The following is a 25,141-nucleotide window of genomic DNA, read 5'->3' as shown; positions in this document are numbered from 1 at the left end:
AATGGATTAGAGACCTAAATGTAAGACCAGACACTATAAAACTCTTAGAGGAAAACATAGGAAGAACACTCTTTGACATAAATCACAGCAAGATCTTTTTTGATCCACCTCCTAGAGTAATGGAAATAAAAACAAAAATAAACAAATGGGACCTAATGAAACTTCAAAGCTTTTGCACAGCAAAGGAAACCATAAACAAGACGAAAAGACAACCTTCAGAATGGGAGAAAATATTTGCAAATGAATCAACGGACAAAGGATTAATCTCCAAAATATATAAACAGCTCATGCAGCTCAATATAAGAAAACAAACAACCCAATCCAAAAATGGGCAGAAGACCTAAATAGACATTTCTCCAAGGAAGACATACAGATGGCCAAGAAGCACATGAAAAGCTGTTCAACATCACTAATTATTAGAGAAATGCAAATCAAAACTACAGTGAGGTATCACTTCACACCAGTTAGAATGAGCATCATCAGAAGATCTACAAACAACAAATGCTGGAGAGGGTGTGGAGAAAAGGGAGCCCTCTTGCACTGTTGGTGGGAATGTAAATTGATACAGCCACTATGGAGAACAGTATGGAGGTTCCTTAAAAAACTAAAAATAGAATTACCATATGACCCAGCAATCCCACACTGGGCATATACCCAGAGAAAACTATAATTCAAAAAGAAACATGCACCCCAATGTTCATTGCAGCACTATTTACAATAGCCAGGTCATGGAAGCAACCTAAATGCCCATCGACAGACGAATGGATAAAGAAGAAGTGGTACATATATACAATGGAATATTACTCAGCCATAAAAAGGAACGAAATTGGGTCATTTGTTGAGCCGTGGATGGATCTAGAGACTGTCATACAGAGTGAAGTAAGTCAGAAAGAGAAAAACAAATATCGTATATTAACGCATATATATGGAACCTAGAAAAATGGTACAGATGAACCAGTTTGCAGAGCAGAAATTGAGACACAGATGTAGAGAACAAACGTATGGACACCAAGCAGGGAAAACGGCCGGGGGAGGGGGGGCGGATGGTGGTGTGCTGAATTGGGCGATTGGGATTGACATGTATACAGTGATGTGTATAAAATTGATTACTAATAAGAACCTGCTGTATAAAAAAAAATTAAAAATAAGATTAAATTCCACCCTTTTCTTTACTTAAAAAAAAAAAAAAAAAGGGAGTAAGGCATTGCCCCATGTCCTCACCACCCCAGCTCCTTCCCTACTGCCTCCTGTCATGTGGGGTTGGTTTGAGCTCCTTCGGAGGAAGAGGTTAGATGTAAACATTGAAGTTTATCTCTCCATTTATTTAGAACTTCTTTAATTTCTCTGAGCAATGTTCTGTCATTTTCAGTTTGTATCTTGTACATCTTTTGTCAGTTTGGTCCCTAAGTCATTCATATTTTTGCTAGTTTGCTGATAGTTTTATTCAGGAATGGATGTTGGATTTTTTCAAATGTGTTTCCTAAGACTATTGATACGATTGTGTATTTATTTCTTTTTTAGTTTATTGATGTGGTAAGTTAACTGATTTTCAAATGCTAAAGCAACTTTGCAGTCCTGGTATAACCCAATTTGGTCATGGGGTTTTATCCTTTTTATGTATTTTGAATTTTATTTGTTACAATTTTGTTCAGAATTTTTGTATCCATTATCTTGAGCAATATTGGTCTGTAGTTTGTTTTTTTTTTTCCTGTAATATCTTTGACTAATTTTGGTATCAAAATAAAGCTGGCTTCATAAAATGAGTTGGGAAGTATTCTCTTCTTCAGTTTTCTGAATGAATTTGTGTAAAGTGGATATTATTTTTTCCTTAAATGTTTGGTGAAATTCATCAATGGACCTGGAGGGTTTTTTGGCAGAGAGAGGTAGATTCAATTTCCTTAATAAATATGGGGCTATTCAGGTAACTATATCTTCTTGTGTGAGATTTGAGAGTTTGTTCCTTTTTCAGAATTTGTTCATTTTATCTAAATCATCGTATTTATTGTCAAAATATTGTTCATAATACACTATTACCTTTTAATATCTGTAGAATGTGTGGTGGTATCACATCTCTCCTTCCTGATATTGGTAATCTGTGTCTTCTCTCTCTCTCTTTTTTTAAACCTGATTAATCTGGCTAGAGATTAAGCAATCTTATTGATCTACGTTAAAAAAAAACATATTTTGGATTCATTGATTTTCTCTATTATTTTTCTGTAATCCATTTAATTTATTTCTGCTCTGACCTTTATTATTTCCTTTCTTCTCACCTCAAGTTTCAGGGTTTGTTTTTTCCCCTAGTTTTACATGGTAGAAATTAAGTTTATTAGTTTGAAACCTTTATTCTGTTTAATATAGGTATTAGCCTTTTAAATTTCCTTCCGAAGTACTGCTTTAACAGGATCCTATAAATTTTAGTATGGTATGTTTTCATTTTCATTCAGTTCTAAATACCTTCTAATTTACCTTTGATTTCTTCTTTAACCCATGAGTTATTTAGAAATGCATTATTTAGTTTCCAAATATTTATTTGAGGTTTCTCCAGAGATATTTCTGTTTTCTTTCTTCCTTTCTTTCTTCCTTCCTCCCTCCCTCCCTCCGTTCTTTCCTTCCTTCCTTCCTTTCTTCTTCCTTTCTTTCTTTCTTTTCTCCCCCTCTCTCTCTTTCCTTCCTTCCTTCCTTTCTTTCTGCACGCTCATGGGATGTATTTTGCCAGTTAAATAATACATCACCTTTGTGTCTGTATCAGATGGAATATAAGTATATTTTAACTGACAAATAATACAATATTATGGCATCTACTATAGGTTTGCGGGACTGGTTATGTTGTGAGGGTTTTTTTTAATTTAAAATTTTTTTTTAATTGAATGAAAGATTCTTTAAATTCTATAGTGCTTCACAATTTTCAAAAGTTTCACATACATGATTCCACAAAATCCCATAATAACCCTTTTTCCCCCTACACCTATGTTGTCCCTCCCCCTCCCCTTGCCCCACTGGTAACCATTAGTTTGTTCTCTATATCTGTGAGTGCGCTTTTTTGTTTTATTCACTAGTTTTTTGTATTTTTAAGATTCCACATATAAGTGATACCATCTGATATTTGTCTTTCTCTGTCTGACTTATTTCACTTAGCATAATACCCTCCAGGTTCATCCATGTTGCTGCAAATGACAAATTTTCATTCCTTTTTATGGCTGAGTAATATTCCATTGTATATATATGCCATATCTTCTTTATCCATTCGTGTGTTGAAGGACATTTATGTTGCTTCCATACCATGGCAATTGTAAATACTGCTGCTATGAACATTGGGGTACATGTATTTTTTCGAATTGGTGTTTTTGTTTCTTTTGGATATATGCTCAGGAGTAGAATTGCTGGGGCATATGGTAGTTACTATTTTTAGTTTTGTTGAGAAACCTCCATACTTTTTTCCACAGTAGCTGCATTCCCACCAACAATGTAGGAGAGCTCCCTTTTCTCCACATCCTCACCAACATTTATTATTTGCATCCTTTTTGATGATAGCCATTCTGACAGGTGTGAGGTGATATCTCATTCTGGTTTTTGTTTGCATTTCCCTGATGAGCAGCAATGTTGAGCATCTTTTCATGAGCCTGCTTAATTCTGGTTTGGTCATAGAACATACTTTGTATGCCTTGAATACTTCTAAATTTATTGAGACCTGTTTTATGGACAAGATTACTGTTTATCTTGGTAAATATTCCATATGCATTTTAAAAGAATATATATTCTCCTGTTGTTGGGTGGGGTATTCTATAAATTTTTATTTGATCAAGTTGATCGTGTTGTTCAAGTTTTATATATCCTTACTGATTTTCTGACTACTTGTTCTATCAGTTATTACAAAAGGAATATTGAAATCTCTAATAGTTGCAGATTTGTTTACTTTTCTTTTCAGTTCTATCAGTTTTTGCTGCACATATTTTAAAGGTCTATTATTGGGTACATAAAAGTTCAGTGTTGTTATACCTTCCTGATTAATTGACCTCTTTATCATTATGAAATAACCTTCTTTATCCATGAAATATCATCTGCTCTGAAGGTAAGTTTGTTTGATGTTAATATAGTCCCTCAAGCTTTCTTTTGATTAGTGTTAGCATGGAATATAATTCTCACCCTTTTTCTTTTCACCTAATTGCTTCCTTATAATTAAAATGCTTCTTATAAACAGCATATAGCTGTATTGTGCTTTTTATCCAATCTGATGATCTTTGCCTTTTAATAGGGGTGTTTAGACCATTTTCATTTAATGTGATTATTGAGGTAGTTAGGTTTAAATCTGTTACATTGCTATTTATTGTCTATTTGTCTCAGCTGTTCTTTGTTCTCTTTCTTCTTTTTCTGCATCTTTTAGATGAACTGAGTATCTTTTATGATTTCAGTCTATCTCTTTTGTGAGACTATTAGTTAAAACTCTTTGTTTTATTTTTTAGTGGTAGCTTTAGGATTTAAAGTATACATTTTTAACCTACACAGTCTCAATGCAAGTTTTTCTTTTTTTTTTTTTTTGGCTGCATTGGGTCTTAGCTGCGGCAGGCGGGATCCTCGTTGCAGCCACAGGCTTCTCTCTAGTTGCGGCACACAGGCTTAGTTGCCCTGGGGCATGTGGGATCTTAGTTCCCCCACCAGAGATTGAACCCGTGTCCCTGCATTGGAAGGTGGATTCTTAACCACTGGACCACCAGGGAAGGCCCTCAATGCAACTTTTAAAAAAGGTTTCATGGTCACTGAAATTTACCAACATTAGTTTTAATTTGAGATTATTCTTCAGAGCAATTTATCCAAATGTGAAGAGTATAGCACACTAGCTAGCCTTTGTTAAAAGTTATATTGAATGTTACTATTGTGAACAAAAAAAAAAACAAACAAAGAGTGTTGTTTTAACCCACCAGTTAAAACATGCCAGCTTTAACCCACCAGTTCTACAAGGGTTAAATTGTAACCCACTGCAATTTCCAGACAGTGCACCCTGAGAGGAAGAAACACTGGATGAGGGTCCCTGTGCTTTGGATAAACAGGCCCTTATTTGGATGTATCTCAGGAAGAATTTCAATGACCGCAGATTCTTGCATCTTCCTATACATAGAAAAGCACTAAAATCCTTAACTTGAGATATCTGTTCTTTGTGATTAGCAGTCATCTTTTACCAAGATGTATACTTGACTGCATGTATTTCCTAGCCAAAAAAATTCATATATAAACTGACTTCTCCCCTGCCTCTTTGAAGCAGTTCCCTCAGAGCTACTAGAAGCTGTCTCCTGGGCTATAGTCCTCAGTAAGTCCCTGAATAAAACTTAAACTCACAACTCTCATGTTGTGCATTTTTCTTTAAGTTGATACTATAGATATTGATTTCGGATTTTCAACTTAAAAGCTTGAGTTATTAAGTTGAGTTATTAAAGTCATCTGAATGGAACAGACAGGGTTATGCTCTCCTACCTGGCCCTTGCGAGACACTCTGAAGGGTTTGTACACTTTGCCTTTGACAGGTGAGTGCCAAATAACTTCCACTTGCCCCACAACAAAGCCAATGAGATTCAAAGGTTAATTTAATAATTCCTGTTAGACAAATTCATCTGGGGGTCAAGATAACTATAAATACACAGTACATTCAGTGCTTAAAATTAGATCTAGGAAGGAGGGTGAAGTAAGATGATTTGTTTAACATTCTCTTTGGAGATAAAAGCCAGTAACGGACTTTTTCCTGGTACAGTCATTTCAGGCAATTTGCCTAAAAGATAAGATTATTTCGGGAAATCCTAAAAAGATGTGAAACCGCTCCCCACTCCAGTTTTTACCCTTTCCACGGACACTGAATAGGTAGGTCATAATTATCAGTATTATTTAACTATTCTATTTCTAATACAACATCAGTTTTTTGCTAGTTTACTTGCTTTAAAATGTCATATTCCAATTCCTTATTCCAAGAATGGAAGAAGATTAATAATGGAATAAAGTTTTGCCATTTTTCATCTAAGGGAAGGTAAAAAATGTGCTATGCTAAAATTTGGGACCAAACCCAACACAATGATGTTTGAATCAGGGTTAGGGTTTAAAGACTCTATTGTGCAAACACAGAATAGGAGAGATGGAGGGACCTAATTCTTGGAGAAATTCATAATAAAAAGAGATAAGGATTGGCTACCAGCAATTCAGTAAGAAAAATAATAGTATAAAAAAATAGAATGACCAATCAAGAACGCTATTGCCTCATTACACTTGGCTCTGGTAAGATCCCGCTTCAGAGAAATTCTCTTTTCTTCCTATGTGTGCTGAGACCATGAAAAACTGAAGTGTGCTGATGAGAAGGTTAGAAATCATGTCAGACAGAGAATACACAAAAGAAATAGGAATAGTATGCTTGGAGAATAAACTGCACAAGAGATGATACTGTCTTCAGAAATTGAAGAACTATCATACAATATGAAACTTTCATGACCGCAAGCACTAAGGCCAAAAAGAAGATGTTTCCAGGAGTTCAATGGGGCACAAAATAGAGACATTATGACGTTATGATTGTCCGACAAACTGGCAAGCTACCTCCCAAACTTCTGAACTCATCATCTTTTCTTGGGTTGGGTGGCCAACTGTGTGGGATGCCGGAAATGATTCCTCATTGAATGGGGAACAGTAGTAGAACTTTGTGGCTGTAGTTCCCAAACTTTTTGGTTTCAGGACCCCTTTATACGCTTAAAAATTATTGAGGACCCTGAAGGGCTTTAGTTTAATGTGTGCTATATTAACTAATATTTGCTATGTTAGAAATTAAAACTGAGAAAATTAAGAAATCTTGATGTATTAGTTCATTAAAAAATAATAATAAAACCATTACATATTATACAAATAACATATTTTTAGGCAAAAATGACTATTTTCAAATACAAAAATTGAGTGAGAAGACTGGCATTATTTTGCATTTTTACGAACTCTTTAATGTGTGGTTTAAGAGAAGACAGCCAAATTCTCATATCTTCTGCATTTAACTCTGTTGCAATATTGCATGCCATGTAGCCTCTGGAAACTCCACTGTATGCTTGTAAGAGAATGACAGTCAAAAAGGAAAATGCTGTCTTAGAAGTACTATGAAATAGTTTTGGCCTCATGAACCCCCTAAAAACATCTTGCACATACCAGCCACGTTTTAACCCTTTTATTGTCTAATAACATCAACCCACTTTATTGAACAAATAATACTACATGAATCAGCCAGGCTCTCCTCTTTCAGTGCAGGACTGAGAGGATTCTATCAATACTTTGGAAGAAAGCATCCACATGTGAATTCATCAAAATATAAAAGGATTGTTTGTTTATTGATTGATTGATTGATTGATTGATTTTGCCACAATCGAGATGTATCAACCTTCAACTAGGAGAAGTTCAATCCTCTTGACAGCATCATATCATTGGCTATTATAAATTCAAATGATTCACCTGTAAAGAAACTATCTTGAAAAAATGTTACAACTGGGTCATGTCAAAGTTGACACATTTATGAGGAAATTTAAATTTGAAGTTGTCCAAAAAGCAATTTCTTGATTCACAAATCTAAAAGCAAAGTGGATTTTCAATTTACAAGTAATTTTTCCTGTTTCCTCAGTTCCACATAAACTTTATTACAATTATTCTGTGAACGTGTTGGGATAAATACAAAGTTAAATTACAACTGAAGAACACTCCATCTTGTACTAAAATTTTTAAACTAAATTTATACTTACATGTTTCCACAACACTAAAAATTTTCAGATCATATTTATGAGAATGCACTTGTTTATGCATGACAAAATTTATATTTTTATAAATTTGCAAAAACATGTACTTACACATTATGTGTTAAACCTCTGGCAGATTGAGATGAAAATGTTGTGCTAATTTACAAACAATAAAAGCTTATTTCCACTGAAAGTATTAAACTGACCAGTCTAAATATTTGCTTTTGTGGTACCATATTACAAAAGCCCAATAACAAAACAAATTCCATTTCTCTACTTTTTAATACTGCTATAATATTTAGATTATTCTCAAAACAATCCAAGTTTATGGCCTAGTCCACAGTTTATTCTTAATAATTAGATAATAATCACAATATTTGTTTAGTAAAAGATGAAGTTGTCTAATCATTTTCCAAAAGGATCTAACTTCCTACACTCATTTTGCTTCTTCTCATTTGTTGCTAACAATTTCCATGCATCTCTCAAATTCTTTTTTTTTACCTAGTCATCTGATTCTTCCTACTATTGCGATCTGATTTCTAGGCAAGGCTGCACATCAATCAGTTCAATCGCTTAAAACCTTTTCCCACATACACTTTTCCAGCTCACACCTTCATATTTCTACTAATTTAAGAGAAAGGCTTCTTTGGAATGCTAGGTCCCCAAAATAAGACCAAAACAACCTGCTGATAAGAGGATGCTGACCTGACCGAGGTAAGGGAGAATGCCGCCTCTATGGAGTCTCATTAGCATCTCAGGGGGGATGGGCACAGTTGGAATATTTATTGAGACTTTTTAAAAAATATATTTATTTGTTTATTTTTTGGCTGCGTCGGGTCTTAATTGCGGCATGTGGGATCTTTCATTTTGGCTCTAGTTGTCGTGCTGGCTCCAGAGCACGTGGGCTCTGTAGTTGTGGCACATGGGCTCTCTAGTTGTGGTGCGCAGGCTTAGTTGCCCCATGGCATGTGGGATCTTAGTTCGAACCGGCATCCCCTGCATTGCAAGACTGATTCTTAACCACTGGACCACCAGGGAAGTCCCTTATTGAGACTTTTGAAGTCTGGTCTTTTGAAGGAGGAGGGGGCAGAGGTGGAGCTTGATTAGAATTGGGGAAGAATCAGGATGTAATAGACTAGAATTGGTGGATCCAGGAAGGTAAAGATTTTGAGGATAGGATTTAAAGATTTTCAGGGTATAAACTGTCATTTAATGTTGTGTATTAATTAAGAGTTGATGGGTCTTTTATTGTCCTGACATGAGCAATAATGTTATCTTCAATTTTAATTTTCCTGGGCAAGAATCTCCTGGAAGAGTAGGCTGATGAATAAAGTAAATTCATGTTAATGTAGACATAGACAGTAGCTGTGTGTTATAGATGGTTTCAGTTCTCAGTGTGATTCTCATTAAAAGAAAACAGAGGACCACAAAATTTTTGTGGAGAAGAGGATGCCTAGTATATAAATATTTTAAATAAATTTTGTATTTTGAATATGTATTATATGTATAAATAATACACGTTATAAAAAGAAATATATTTATAAATATTATTTAGTGAATGAATGAATGAATGAAAACTCTAGGTAGGGAGGAGACACTGACCAAGCAGCCTGATTCAGTCCCCAAAGTTTCTCCTTCCTCCGTGAGTTCTAATATTTAATGTCTTTGTCACCACCATGTCCAGATTTCCCTGAGTACAGTTTACGATTCCAGCCAATAAAGAACAAAAATATACTTTCTTTTGAATTCCCTTGGCATAGCTAAGTTAGGCAAGAATTTTATAAATTGTTAGCTACTAAGAAAACATTGAGAGACGTTAACAAAGAAATAACCCTAACATTCAAACAAAAGAGTGACACTTATAATAACCAATGGTATGTCCACTCACACCAATCAGTGCTGAGTAAACAGAACCATCCAATTCCTTGGTGAAAATTCCATGGTTGTTTCCTCAAGGCAGCATTGCTGATAGCAGTTTAATCACTGCTTAGCAATGTACACACTCTGATTTTCTGAGACAATTCCCATAATAGTGCACACCCACAAGACGAAGTTAAAGCTCCTTTGCTTGGCACTCAAGACCTATGCAGTCTGGACCAGTCTACCTTTCTGGCCACATTCTCTGTCCCTTCTCTTTCCCCAATGCCTTCCTGACCACTGATGCCAAGATACTTGCCATTTCCTGGACTCAGCATCTTCTTTCATGTCAAGGTAACCACTTCTTAGAATGCCCTTTCCAAACCCTCTGTATCATGTTGCCCAACTTACCTAGTACAGATAGGACCCCCTCTGTGAAAACTTTCCCATCCCCCCTCTTGTGCATCCCTACTGCCCTTGCCCCGCCATCTCACAGTTAGTTCTGTACATTTGCTTTAAGCAGGTGGTTGGTGCACCGTTCAACACACATTGGTTGAACTGCATTAACTTGACTTGGTTTGGTTTAATTTAGCTTGACGTAAGCCTGCCACTTTGCACACTTCTGTTGTTTTGCTGTATTTTTAACCCCTGTGGTGGTTTCCTTATTGCATTACAGAGTGAGCAGATGCATGAGAGAAATGGAAAAAGAATAAGAACATCCAAGAAGTTCAAGTCTAAGTTCCATGAGAACGACTCCCTGTCAAAGCTGTGTTTCTCTTGCTTCTGGTTTCCAGGCAGGCGACAAATAGAATCTTATTTAAAAATAGATATTATTAATGATTACTCTGTTTTTTCACCTAAAGAATAACTATCTCCCACCTATAGACAATTGATCCTGGATGTTAGGAATTGATCCAGGATGGAAAGCAGATTCCATTTTATGTGGTTTGAGACCCATGAATGGCTCTCTGCCCTTTCCCTCCAGAGAGTTGCCTGGGGTTAGGAAGGCATGTCAGGCAAAAGCGGCCTTCACAGGCTGATCATGGTGTTTCTTACTGTGAAAAAAAAAAATGTTTTTCCATGTCTCTCATTTCCCCCATCTTTGGGAACGCTTGCCTGCCTTCCTGGGTCCTACCTCTAGTACTTATGACAGCCACAACCCCTAGACCCCCTTGCCAATATGTGTATCAAGTATCATCTGCTTAGTGCAGCTGCCACGTTGGGCAGCCCTGGAAGAGGGTCTAGGGGTACAAAGGGAGGAGTACATATATTTTTTTATGGTGCTTTGTCTCAGCTGTGGCAGACAAGGGATTGGGAAGTGTTAGTGCCAAGCCCAAGTGGAAGGCCACATAGACTGGCCTAGGCAGAGGCAGGCCTTCATTGGGATCATGTAAGCCTTGCATTCCAGGAAGGATACTGTCCCCCATTGAGGCTGAGGGTCTATGTTACACCCATTGCTTTGCAAAATTCCTTCTTCAAGAGAGTGAGAGGGGGAAGCTTTGTCCTTAGCCCCATTTCCTACATAGACAAGAAAGCATGCAATCTGAGTAAAACGCAGAGCTAAATAACAATCTAGAAAGGAATCCATTATTTCTCTGTGTTGTTTATAACAATTTATATCCTGTAGTCATTGATAAAGGGACACTTCTTTTCACTGAGAAATACTATAACTTAATGACTCTTTGAGTACAGAAGGCATCCCACGTTTATATTAATCATTTTACTTTCACGAGTAATACCCTATGCTTATTGCATGTAGCTAGACTTTACTCTTTATTTTTATTCTTTAGTTGTCTGCCTGACTTTTCTTTAATCTTTATTCCATTACTTATGAATTCTGTCAATTTTTATGGTTTTACTCCTTTGTTAATACTGGTGGAAAAAAGAAAACCCCGAGTTTCTTCTTGCATAGGATAAATAGAAGAGATGATGCCTGAGACCTAGAATGCTTACGTGACTCACATTATAAATGGGAAGTGAAGCCTAGAAGAGTGTTGGCTCTGGAAACAGGGAGACCTGGTTAGAATCTCAGTTCAGTCACACAATAGCTTTGTGGCCTTGCTCAAACCCTCTGAAGCTTTCTCTTCATCAGTAAAATGCAGGTGATGAGAAACCTATTTCACAATAGCTTTGTGAGAGCTACATGAGATAATAAGTATCACCCCCTTACTCTATCATTACTACATTAAACCACATGAACTTGACATTTTCTGTATTTTAAGAAGCTGAATATTTATACATTTATATAGTTCAATCTTATGTTAGTTAGTAAGATGCAAAGCTGGAATCCAAACTCAAGCCTTCTGCGTCCCAGCCCCTTGCACTTCCATACTTTGCTAACTTCTGTTGTCAGTGCAACTTATTTTCAGTTGGACATGTAAAGAAAAAAAATGTTGTCTGCAATTCCAGTTCTACAAGGTTCAAGCCATTAGCCACTGTAGTTGCCCTGAGAGGAATTCAGGATGAAGAAAAACAGGAAGCATTTTGTGCTTTGGATATACCGGCCCTTAGATAGTTAAGATGCATATCTAAGGAAAATTTTCAAATTTCAAAAATTTCAAAACTTTCAAATTTCAAATTTCAAATGATGGTTAAGATGCATATCTAAGGAAAAATTTCAGATTCTTACGTCTTCCCATACATAAAAAAGCACTAAAATCCTTAACTTGAGATGTCTGTTCTTTGCGATGAGCAGTAGCATTTTTGATGTTTGGCTACATGTTTTTTCCAGCAAAAAAAAAAAAAAAAAAAAAAAATTCATATTTATCTTGGCTCCTCCCTTATCTCTTCCAAGCTGTTCCTCAGGGCTATCTGAGAGGCTGTCTCTGGGCTATACTCCTCAGTAAGGACCCCAAATAAAACGTAACTCACAGTTTTTTTGTTGTGCATTTTTCTTTCGTTTGACAGACAAGTGTTGCCAAGTGGAATCATGGAGCAGCTTAATATAGGAGACGTGTGAAGAGAACAAACAGTAAGAGTGGGAGAGAAAGAGAAGTTATGGGCTTGGTGCAAACATCTAGACTTTACGAATATAATGTTTGCCCAGTTATCTTGCCTCTCATAAGAGAGCAATGAAGTGTATGTGGTGGAAGATCTCGGTTATCTTTCTTAACACCAATGTCATTGGTTAGGTAATGTGATGGTTAATTTTATGTGTTCACTGGACTAGGCCACGGGGTGCCCAGACATGTGGTCAACATTAGTTTGGGTGTGTCTGTGAGGGTGTCTCTGGATGAGATTCCATTTGAATAGGTCGACTGAGGAAAGCAGATTGCCCTCCACAATGCGGGTGAGCCTGGTCCAATCAGTTAAAGACCTGAATAGAAAAAAGAGCGGAGTAAGGGGGAATTCTGCCTACCTGACTGCTGGCACTGAGATGCCAGTCTCGTACACTGACTGGAACCTACACCCCCAGCTCTCCTGAGTCTCCGTCTTGCTGACTGCAGATCTTGGGATTTCCATGCAGCCTCCATAATCACATAATCACATTTATCCTTATAATAAATCTACCCCCCATCTATCTAGATAGATACATGTAGATATATAGACACATTGATATCCTTGTGAGGGTTAAAGGAGATCTCTCTATATATAAATTCTCTCTATTGATCTTGCTAAAGGATCCTGATAAAGATCAAAAAGAGAGAGAGACATTATAGCCTAATTTTGCAGGTTCTTGTGAGGATTAAAGGAGATAATATATAATATATAGTAATATATTTATTATACATTTATGTATATAGAGAGAAACAGAGAGTGTGTGTATATATATATAGAGAGAGAGAGACAAAGAATGTATATCTATCTGTCTATCTATCTATCTATGGAGAGAAATATATACATCCTATTGGTTCTGTTCTTAGGAGAACACTGACTTATACAGGGATGGATGCCAAAGGTTTCCTTTAACAATGCACTCTGGAGCTGCCATCCATAATTGTACCTAAGGGTTTTTGTTTGTTTGTTTGTTTTAAAGATAATGGTGTTAGCCATCACTTTTAGATTTAGGTTTTCAAAGTCTGAGCACACAAACCCCCTAGTCTGTCTTTAGGCAGCAAGCTTTGTTTTGTCTGTGAGGCCATTATGCAAATAGAAAGGCTTCCTGTGGGTGAGGAGGAATGTGTCTCAGATTTCAGTGGCAGTGTCCTGGGCAGAGTTTGAGATGGTGTGCCATTTGAATTCTGCATTTGAATTCCAACTCTGCTGTTTATTGGCTATAAGAAGTAACTTTTTTCAGCTTCGGCTTTTTCATCTGCAAAGTGAGCACAGCAAAAAGTAGCTCAGAGGGGTCTGGGAAACACTTAAGAGGACAATGTATGCGAACTGCTCATTGTAACTCAATAGTGTTTTAAGAATATTAGTTGTTGGAATGTATTCTTGTATGTTGAAAGGAGTTTGGGTTTTGGACTTGTGTACTTAGGTTAGTTAATCTTTTTGAGTGTAAGGATCTTCATGTACTAAAGCTCAAAAAGAGAGAGAGAAAGAGAGATTACAGCCTACTTTTGCTGGTTCTTGCGAGGATTAAAGAGAATAATGTATGAACCATCTCTAGCAAAAATCCTGGCAATGCATGTGCTTCCTTCTTCCTATAAAAGTATAACTCTTTATTAAATTAATAAACCATTAGTTACTTTAATGTTACTCTAAGTGTATATTTTTAAATAAAGAAAAATCAGAGAACTGCTCACACCCAAGTTCTGGCAAGTGGTATCTGTATGCATCCTCCACTGTCACCTGTCACTATCACCTCTTCCAGCTCCACAGAGCTTCTCACCCTGAACCCTTCTTGGCCCATCAAGAACCTGTAACTGTGAAACACAAGGCCCACAAAATTTTACCACAAGAAACAATTGTTGAGATGTATGGCTGACAGATATGTATTATCTCTGCTACCTGGTACTCAAGACTATCACATAGTTATGAGATTTCACAGGAAGGAGAAAGAGATTTCAGCTTTGAACACTTAGATGAGCCAGAAAAAGGAAAAAATTCTAAACTCATCACATATTCATAGCTCCCTGGCCATGATCCTTGTTTATTTATAGATCTTATAACCACTCTTATTGAGAGATCTTAAGGTACAGATCAGTTAATGTTATACTCAACCTGGTTCAAGCTCTTGGAAGATCATTTTCTCCTTGGCAGTGAGATTAGAGGCAAAGAGAAGGGCATTTCTAACATATTCAATCCTGGCCTCATCCTCTTTTTAGCTCTGTATAGTCTGGGGCAGGTCACTTAACCCCTCTGAGCCTTAAAGACCTCACCTGTAAGGTAGCACTAATGCCTACCTACAGGCTGAATTAATAAAACCTGAATGTAAACAGGCTGCACAGAGGAGGCGATTTCACACACTCCCCCCTTCATTTTAGAACCCACTTTAAGGGTGGAGAGAATGACGCATACTTGTGATTGAACAATGACGCGCACGTGACACTCCTTTGATGAGATGGGTCCCCTGATCCAAGATGGCCCTTGGTGACTGCTCTTCACACACTGGAATTGCCCGTGCAGTGTGGGGCTTCTGTATGGGGCCTCTGGAGTCAGACTACCTGTCACCTCGTCATATAAAACTCTTGGTGCATTGCCTTTCACTCGAGTCATCTTAGCAGGACCTCTCGGTTGTATGTCTCTAGATTCCACGTTGCCCCCATAAAGTAGGGCAGTCTGCTCTCCGGCAACTCTTTAGAGGACAACATTCATTCCCTTTCACCTGCCCCTTCACTTACTCTTCCCTAAGGGTGGTGGAGTGACTTATTCGGTGAATCTAGGACTTTTCCTGAATTTGAATTGTGCATACTTGGGACAGCCTTTTCCAGATCTTCTCTCCCTGTCTCTCTCTCTCTCACTCTCTCTATGTCAGAGAAAGAAAGCCTGTCTTTGGGTTGCATGCATTTTCCACCAGGTAAATGACTAACCTCTGAAAGGGAGACACAGTGGTCCAGCTTTGCATGGCCCTGGTGGACACGTTGAATCCGGGTACATGGGGCACACGATGGATCCTGGCTGCAAAGTTCAAACCCTATTCTCCAACTCAGGCTTGTCAGAAACAAAGCTGATATTTGATTTCTGTATTCTTGTGTCTATGGCTCAATTTATTCTCAGCTCAGGAAATGAAGAGCAGTCACCCTCAAACTCCAATAGACTGTGACTAATACATGTTGACAATTACTTTGACTTTTGGTTGCCCAGGGATTTCCAGGCTAGGAACATACAATATGCTATTTTTCTGAACATCAGATAAGTGTTCGCTTCTCAAACAAGTTCTGATACTCTTAAAATAGACAAATACAACTTTCGTATATGGGGGCATTAAATCAGATTATGATTTGGGTAAATATCTTTCTAAGCTTTGCTGCAAGGATAGCTCTCTTTGAGATTTTTTATTTTTTATTTTTTTATAAATTCATTTATTTATTTATTTATTTGGCTGCGTTGGGTCTCTGTTGCTGCACGCAGGCTTTTCTCTAGTTGCGGTGAGTGGGGGCTACTCTTTGTTGAGGTGTGCAGGCTTCTCATTGGGTTGCTTCTCTTGTTGCAGAGCACGGGTTCTAGGCACGCAGGCTTCAGTAGTTGTGGCACTCGGGCTCAGTAGTCGTGGCTCGTGGGCTCTAGAGCGCAGGCTCAGTAGTTGTGGCACACAGGCTTAGTTGCTCCGCGGCATGTGGGATCTTCCCGGACCAGGGCTCGAACCCGTGTCCCCTGCATTGGCAGGCGGATTCTTAACCACTGCGCCACCAGGGAAGCCCTCTTTGAGATTTTTTAAATGACTACTGAAGAGAATTTTTTGCAAATATTGGCTTTTGTTTCTGCCTTTTTAAAATTAATGTCTATATATAGTTTGGGCATTGGCAATGCTACAATGCTGATCCCTCTTCAATGCCAGAGTTAAATCAAGGCCAACTCTGGGCACATGGTCCTAAATCAGGTTTACCCAGATGACTGATGCCTATTCACTGGACAAAAGCAGCCCTCTGAGAAAGGCTGTATCGCAGAGTGTTAGCAATGAATCCCAGGGTCAGATACCTGCCTTAGACCCTGGCTCCATCTTACTCGCTATGATCTGTGGTACCTTTTAACTTTCCTGTGCCTCAATTTCTTCTTTCACAAATTGGGGGAATAATAGTAACTGTCTTGTAAGTTTCCTGTAGGGATTACTTAAATTAACAGGCTTGGAATAATGCCTGGCACGGAGTAACAACACTGGTTCTGGAGCCAGACTGCCTAACTCAACCTGCCACCTACTCAGCCTCTGTAGGTCTTGGCTTCCTCACCTATAAAACTGGTATAACAATACTTACCTCTTGGGGTGATTACAATGCATAAGTGGGAACATCTGTGCAGAGTTTGTGGCAAGCAGTAGCATAAATAAGATGGAAGTTTATATTTTTCTATCATGAAAAAGAAGATTGAAGGAAGGCACTCCAGGCCTGATATGGCAGCGGCACCATTAAAAGAATCTAGGCTCCTTCTATCCTGCGGCTTTTTCCATGCTGTCTCATGATTCCAGCTGGCTGCTTGAGCTCCAGCATTACATCCACAATCCAGGCAGCAGAAGGGAAGAAGGGTCAAAGAAGGGATGGTATACACATAACCCTTTACTTAGTTGTTAGGTTTACCGAGAAATGTTCTCTTAGAAAACTCAATTCCCTTTGCTTGGTTAGCATGGAATTAGAGCCTTTTCTCAACTATACTTTTACTTCCTATAAAACTTGCTGGGGATTTTTCTGCATTCATAATCAGAACGAATCACAAGTTTCAGAAAACATTTTCCCCCAAGAAGTTTCATATATACATATATGAAACAAGTTGCATGTGTGTGTAGACATGCTGCAGTCAATGGGTTTATAGTGTATATATTTGTGATTTATATTTTATGGAGGCTGCCCTCTGATAATCTTAACTTTTGGGGGGGGCGGGGTCAGAAACCCATTTGAGAATCTAAAAGAAAGCTTGGAAGTCCTCCCTGGAAGAATGCACATAAAAACATACACTCCTAATGGTGCATGTAGTGGGTTTTTATTGCATTGAAAATGTCTTTCTTTCTCAGAAATAATATTAAAAAATGTACAATGATTTATGACTCATTCACTCTCATAAATGTTCAAGCTTGGCGAATTGTTTTGACAATGGGCTTTCCTTTTCTCTTAACAAAAGTCCGTGAGTTTCTCCGGAGCGTGCTCCCATTTCTCGACAAAGTCTTGTGATTCTACTGGTGATTCAAAGCCCTGATTCTGAGCAAACTGATGATGCCTGCAGCAGCAGACAAGGCTTCTTTCAGGATTTTCGCAGAGTACTCAAAATTTATAATGAAATGTGGGGCCTCCTCACATCCAAGGAGTCCCTCCCCCACCCCGAGGCACTCCCCACCCCGTTATTCTTTCAATGTTGTTATCCCTATATGAAATCATCACATTCGTTTGTTTAATAAATTTATTTCTTTAAAAAATATCGTCTTAAAATCTTATTCATCGTGATTACTGAGTTTTTTGGCTCTGCATTAAATTGTGAGCGAGTGCCTCCCTTGACTCACCCTGATCTTGGCCCTGGAGGTTGGGCAGTTTGAAATAGGCTGGACTGAGGGGTGTGGGGAGGATTTACTCCACAGAAACTGGCAATCACTGCAAATCAGACCTTCCCCGCTCCCTGCTCCCCAGAGGCCTGGTTATTAAACACTATCAACAGACCACTGTCAACAAGCCTCATTGCCAGAATCCCTTGTACTTTTATCCTCCATCTCTTCTCTGAATGTTGGGTTCATGAACTTGCTGTAAGTGAAAACCAGTGCCCCCTGGAGGACGATGCTTCCCCTGCAGCGCTCTTAAGAGGGGGGCTGTTTTTCCTCTGCCAGTCTTCATTCCACTGAGCCTAAAAGTGAGGTGAATATCCTCCTGGGATAGTGCAGCTTTTCGTTTATTTCCTCTCTCAACATCTCAGATACTTTCAAGTACATGGCATCAAACTGTAAGCCCCACTATCCCTTCTACTGACCCCAGGGTCACTTCCACTTTTCACCACCCCTTCTGTAACCATTCTCCAAGACTTCCAACATCCATATAATTCTTGGTGCCTCTGATATCTCATTTAGTTGACCCCCTTCAATTGTTATGAACTTTTCCTCTCTTTACTGTTACTACCAATAAATCTCCTACCATTAAATCTCAAATTTCAGCATTGCATCCTGACCAATACCTCTTTCCCTTGCCTCTAACACTCATACTTCATTAATTCTTTGGCGCCATTAAGACCTCTGATCCACTAATCTTACCTCACTTCACTGTCCATCACCTCCACCTTCCCTAGACAGTCAGCATCCCCTCGTCCTTGATTCCCTCTTTATCCAGCTTAGATTCCATGGTCTATTGCAATAATTGTTCTTCGCATTTATGTTTAGCTGGCAAATGGATTTTTTCTGTTCCCACCAATAAGGAGGATCAAAGACATTTTGTATTCAGACAGAACAGACAACAGTATGCATTTACAGATTTTCCCCAGGGCTCAGTTAACTGTCTTTCTTTCTGTTGTAGTTCAAAGATATCTGGACCTCTGGACATCCCACCTTGATCCACTATACCAATGAAAGCACGCTAATGGGACTGTCTGAGCAAGAAATAGCTAGCACATTGGAGAACTTGGAAAGAAATGTACTACAGAGGGTGGGAAATAAACCCCATCAAGACTCAGGATGCATGCCACACCAGTAAAGTTTTTAGGGGTCCAGTGGTTGGGGCATTCTGGGACATTCCATCCAAGGAAAGGAAAGCACAAATTATTGCATCTTGAAACTATCATAATGAAGATACTTTTTTGGGGAAGCAGCAAGAGTGCCATTAAATGATAAGCTCTGATTGTTGCTTAGGCATTTGCGGCGTCTTGTGCCAGAGGACAAGCAAGCAAGAAGAGCCACCATCTTTCCTTGCTTCTCCACCACTCCCCCTCCCCCCACCCCATGTACACACAAAACAACTCAACCACCCTCAAGGTCCACGGAGGCCTCTTCTCACCTGCTGGAATGTGTCTCTCTAGGTATGCACATGCCTCACCTCCCTCTCCATCCTCCTTGCCAACGCTGCCCACCCTGCCCTCATCTCTATCCTGATCACCTCCTTTGTTTTCATCATATGGCTTAACATTATCTGGCCAGATATTACATTAGCTTGTTTTTAGGTATGTTTACTATTTATCTCTCTCCGCTAGAAAGGAAGCTGCATGTGATCAGAGACTGTCCTGTTTATCTCTGTAATCCCAGGACCTAAAACAGTAACTGTTGGCATTAAACATTCAGTAAATATTTATTGGATAAGTGAATGAATTTGTTGACTGAATACACTTCTTCCATAAAGGTACCAAAATTGCTAATACTCCATGTGCTTTACCTATGCACAGAGATCTTTTCTTCTAGTAGATTTTCTCAGGACAGGTATGGTGCTGGCCACTGAGGATGAAACAGGGGCTGGCAGCCAGGAAGTTATCGATCATGTCCTCCAAGTCCATGCTCATGGGGAGTGACAAGCTGCCTACAAATACCAGAACCTGTGTTAGCAATTCTGTAGGTTCACTGACCTGCACCCACCTCACTCCACCCCTCCAAAACCAGGACCCCAGATAAATGAGGAGACCCCTCAATCTCACCAGTAACCTATTCCTAAATTGGAGTGCAGGAGACTTATTTATCTGCACTACTGTTGCAGCAAAAATAGAAATAAGACTTTTCTGATAAACAAGGAAAATAAGGAAACAATGAACAGGCTGGGGAAACAACATAAACAGGCCTGAAAGAGTTAAGCAATCTTGGTTATTCTTCAGCTGTTACTACTAACAAACACTTGTAGCTAGACTTGTCCTTCACAAGGCTGACTACTCTCTGACTCCATACAAATTACCATTTGCACCTGACATTTCTTCTCCCCCTACACTCCCTTGTAGCACTCTTCATTTCAGAAAGAAGGTCACAGGCCGATAACTTAAGGGACACCAGACCCGGTTGCAGAGCTACCTGATGTCAGCTTTGGCCATGAATTTGCAGAAGAAAAGAAATGCAAGACCTTCACTACTTTGATCCTTATCACATACCCCCGGACTGCAGACTGCGAGCCCCACGTATAAAATCTTCTCCGATTCCCCAAGGAGGGAGGCACAGTTCTTGAGGCGTTAGCCTACTGTGTCTTCCCTTGGCCTGGCAAAGAAAATAAAAAGCCTCTCTATTTCTTATCTTCCAATTCTCTGTCTCTGTATTGCTATTCGGCATTGGTGCACAGGGAGCCAGATTTGGCAACGCCACGTGGCCCATTCCCCTCGCAGTGACGGATGGGTAAGTCTCTCCTCTTGCCACTAGTGTACTAAGTTCCCTCGCTCAGAAAGCAGGAGCCGCAGGCCGCAGAGGTTCTCAGCCACAGGGCCACCCCACCTCAGGATAAAGAATTCATCAATGCCTTAGGCATTTCATACAATGCCTCCCTCAGTCATCTGCTTTCTCTTAGGCTTTTCTGACTGGAAGAAAAAGGGTGGAGTCACTGCTGCAGGGGCAGGAAACTGTGCCGAAGCCCACAGATGCTCACACGTGCTCTCACGCATGCGCTGTAAGAGTGTGGCCGGCACCAGCGCTCATGGTGTGGATAATGAATGCTCTGTGCGAATAACTCCACCCCTGGGGGTTGGTTCCTTTTTATTTTGATGCTCTTAGGCATTGTGAGGTGAGGGAGGCCTTTGCCTCTATGCGGAATTTAAGGGGAGGAGGGCGCCAAAAATCTCAGGAATCGAGATAGATTATATTTTAATGCAATATTTAAAAAATTGAAATTAATGCCAAAAAATCCATGATGAACAAAATATCAAATTTTTAAAAGAAGGCCACTTACTAACTTGTTGGTATTGGGCCAATTAATATTACCAAACCTCAGTTTCTTCAATGCCCCAAATGGGAAAGGAATATAGTCAGTTGTCTTGACCAGGAGGTTGTAAGGGTCAAATCAGACAATGTATTTGAAGTGCCTGATACATGGAAGGCACCCATGGATATTATTATTCACAAGAATTTATTGAACGGTTGTGCTAAAGGTGACACAATGTTTGTTTCTCTCTCTCTTTTTTTTGCTATTCTGCAGTATCTATGAGTCTATGAGGAAGGTTAATATTGACAGTTCTCCCAATGATGTTTGCCATCTAAACCTCATCTTGCAAACAAACATAAATAAATATTGACACGGCTCCCCGACGGACCAGTTCCCTGAGCTTCTTATGTCCAGCCCACTCCATGACAGGAGCTGAAGCCTCTGTCCTTTTCCTGTGACCTCCACGCTCTTTCTTTTTTGTCTCTCCCGGCTTCCCACTTCCAGAGGACCAATCTCAGGCGTTCTCATTCCAAACTAATGATTGCTCAGCCAAGGGTACCGAAGGATGGAGTGGGCAGAGGTGGGGAGAAAGACGCCTTTGTTGGCATGACAGGAATGCTCACCCTGTGGATTTCTCCTGGCGCTGCTGTTGTCAGGTGCCTGGTGTGTCATTATCAGTTTTCCTGCTACCTGAAATGAGGAGTAGTGGTGAGGCCACGGTATGGATGGAGGGCAGAGTTCCAAACCGGAGACCATGACTCAGTAGTGGACCACGAAATCATTTATCATGGAATCAGGAGTGAATCATGGTTGCAATCAATACTAGAAAAATAAAACAAAACAGAATATGCAATATCAGAGTATGCCACACATAATAAGGATGAAAATTGTTTTGTGGGTCTTTTGTGTCTGTGATATATACATATATGTGCACTGTGTCACATATGTGAACGAAGAATGTCACCTGCCATATTGGTAAAAAAAGAATGTTGTGGCCATCAAGCCATCAGCCACTGGCAGCCACCCCCAACGGTGCACCCTGAGGGGATTCAGGATGGAAAAAAGCAGGATACTGTCCCTAGATAGCTAAGGTGCATATCAAAGGAATAACTTCAATGAGCCCAGACTCTTGCATCTTCCCATACATAGAAAATCGCTAAATTCCTTAACTTGAGCTATCTGGTTTTCTTTAATTAACCATAATCTTTTGATGTTCCGACTACCAGGTCTTTGTTGCAAAAACTCCTACATATCCTGGCTCCTCCCTCACCTCTTTGGAGCAGCCCTCAGAGCTCTCGGAGAGGCTGTCTCCCTCAGCAAGTCTGCTGCGTAAAACATAATTCTCAACTTTTAGGTTGTGCATTTTTTTTTCAGTTGACGCACATAACGTATTTCCTACTGTGAGTCATGGTAAAATAACTTGAAAGCCACCGGTGTAGTGGTTAAGAGTTCAGGTGCTATATAGTCAAACTTCTTGGGTTTAAATCTTGACCATGCCACTTACTTGCTATGAGACCTTAGCAATTTATTACCCTTCTCTGTGCCTCAGTTTCCTCATGTGTAAAATGGATGAATAATAGTACCCACTGCAAAGAGTGGTTATGAAGATTAAATGATTTAATGCACACAATGCTTGTAGAATAGTGCCAGGCACATAGTAAGCTCAATAGAAATTAGCTATTATATTATTACTATCAGCAACAGCACCTTCATGTAATGTATGTAAAGTGCCTAAAGCAGTACCTGAAACATAATACGGGCTCAGTTTGTCCTTGTGGAAGAGACTTTGTTGCTTACTGTATTCTACTGTATTCTCTTCTCCTCTGCTTTCTGGCACACAGGAAGATGCCACTTGCCCATCTCACTGAAGATAGGCAGGACCTTGCAAGTAGGTCTGGCAATAGATTGTAGATGGAAGTGATGTGTGCCACTTGCAAGCCTGAGCAATTCATTACTCATTTGTGACTTCCTGGTGCTCTTTGGCTCTCCTGAGGCAAACCCTGAGGACTTGGGTTGGGGCAGCAGTGAAACAATGTGGTGGAACCTCTAGCCTGGGTCCTTGAGAGACTGTGAATAGAGCCTGCTACCTCCTTTCACCTCCAGCAGCCTGTGTGGACAGGTCGCATGTAACCTTTGTGTGTTTGTTGATAACAGCTTTATGCAGATATAATTCACATGCCATCATAGGCACCCTATTAAAGTGTACAATTTGGTAGTTTCTCATATATTTACAGAATTATACTAGATTTCACAGGACCTGGAATGCCAAGCTAAAGAGTTTAAGTTTTATCCTGTAGTTAATAGGAAATTGTCTTTTAATTGCAAAAAATGTTTATTAATGAAATAATCTGACAAACAGTATCCTCCCTTGCATTTGGCTTATTCCTAACTTTATCCATATGTTACATGTTGTTTTTTTCATGTTTGTAATCATGTCCTATTTATGATTTTGTTTTCTACTTTCACCTTAGTGTTATTTCATATACACTTTTCTCTATACCTAAATTGTCTTCATTTTTAATGAAGGCACTTCATCTCTTGCTATTATTGGACATTTACAGTTTTACATTATGTGTATAGAACTGTTTTTCATCCATACGTGTGTGTGTGTGTGTGTGTGTGTGTGTGTGTGGCTAGACTAGGGTGAGGCAAGTGAAGTGCCAAGGGTAGAAAATTTAAGGAGGTGTACCACATTCAGGCCTGCAATTTTTCACCTAAGTACCTCACTTGCCTCACCCCAGTACCAGCCCTATACCTATAGTACGGTGTGTGTGTGTGTGTGTGTGCACGCATGCATGTATGTGTGTTTTCCTTTCAAATTATTTCCTCAGGATGAGATTACTGGTTCTCATGATGGGATTATTGGTTTCGAGTACATTAAGATTCATATTGCTCTTAATAGGAATTACTAGAATGTTTTTCAGAAGAATTCCATTGATGGTTTTTAAAGAATAATTTTGATATGCGTACAATGTCATTTTACAAAGATTACAGAGGCAACAGGGCCTATCAAAACAGTATGTCCCAAATACAGTACTATTGTTGCTATAGAAGATCCACAGGTCTGACTTTTTACATTTGATAGCCCAGTCAGAATACTCCATTTTTAGCCAGTTATGCTTTCATGCAGTCAACTTGTAAACTCAATCATCAAAGAAAGAACAACAAAGCCATTCATATTGAATCTATGTCCCTAACAGATAACCCCTCTGTGTATAGCAACCTGGTCACTCAGGGTGACTTTGGACAGCAACCTCTATGCCAACAAAGATCTTATGAATGAAGCGTGGTAGGCTACTGCTGTTTTACCACAAACCAAATTCCCAGTGGTAGGCTCAAATTAAAATTCTATTATTGGGGGGACAAATAGTATCAGAATTTGCCTACTAACAACAGTTTTTATAAAAGTCAAAAGGAAAAAATCTCTGGGCTAGTCTGTTTTGTATAAATTTTTCCTAGGGGGGCACTTTTTAGAAGTCAATAAATGGAAAATCACCAGAATGGAGTTTAGAGAGATCTGGTTCCTGAGTCATTACCGGGCAGAGGTAGTTCCCAATCTTGCACAATTAGGGGAAATATTAGAGGGAGATGGAGTAGAAAGATCAAATTTGAGGTAGGGTGCAGCATCGTGGAGAAGCGTTGTTGGAAGGAATCCAAAATTGTCTACAAAGCTCTTCCAGCAACTTTCCTCTGGTTATCGTGGAAACTAATGTGTTTTCC

General features: G+C 39.2%; 1 long non-coding RNA gene across 1 annotated transcript in view; it reads left to right on the top strand.

Moving 5' to 3' along the window:
• Positions 1-12,564, top strand: part of LOC137768570 (uncharacterized) — a 30,886-nt gene extending 18,322 nt beyond the window's left edge. Inside the window, exon 3 of the long non-coding RNA XR_011074766.1 lies at positions 12,501-12,564. This is a non-coding gene — a long non-coding RNA (uncharacterized lncRNA). The remainder of the gene's footprint in view (positions 1-12,500) is intronic.
• Positions 12,565-25,141: the final 12,577 nt, after the last annotated feature.

This window comes from Eschrichtius robustus, chromosome 8, assembly GCF_028021215.1.
Source record: "Eschrichtius robustus isolate mEscRob2 chromosome 8, mEscRob2.pri, whole genome shotgun sequence".
Classification (NCBI taxonomy): domain Eukaryota; kingdom Metazoa; phylum Chordata; class Mammalia; order Artiodactyla; family Eschrichtiidae; genus Eschrichtius; species Eschrichtius robustus.
Note: the sequence above shows the minus strand (reverse complement) of the source record. Positions and strands in the feature narration are given on the sequence as shown.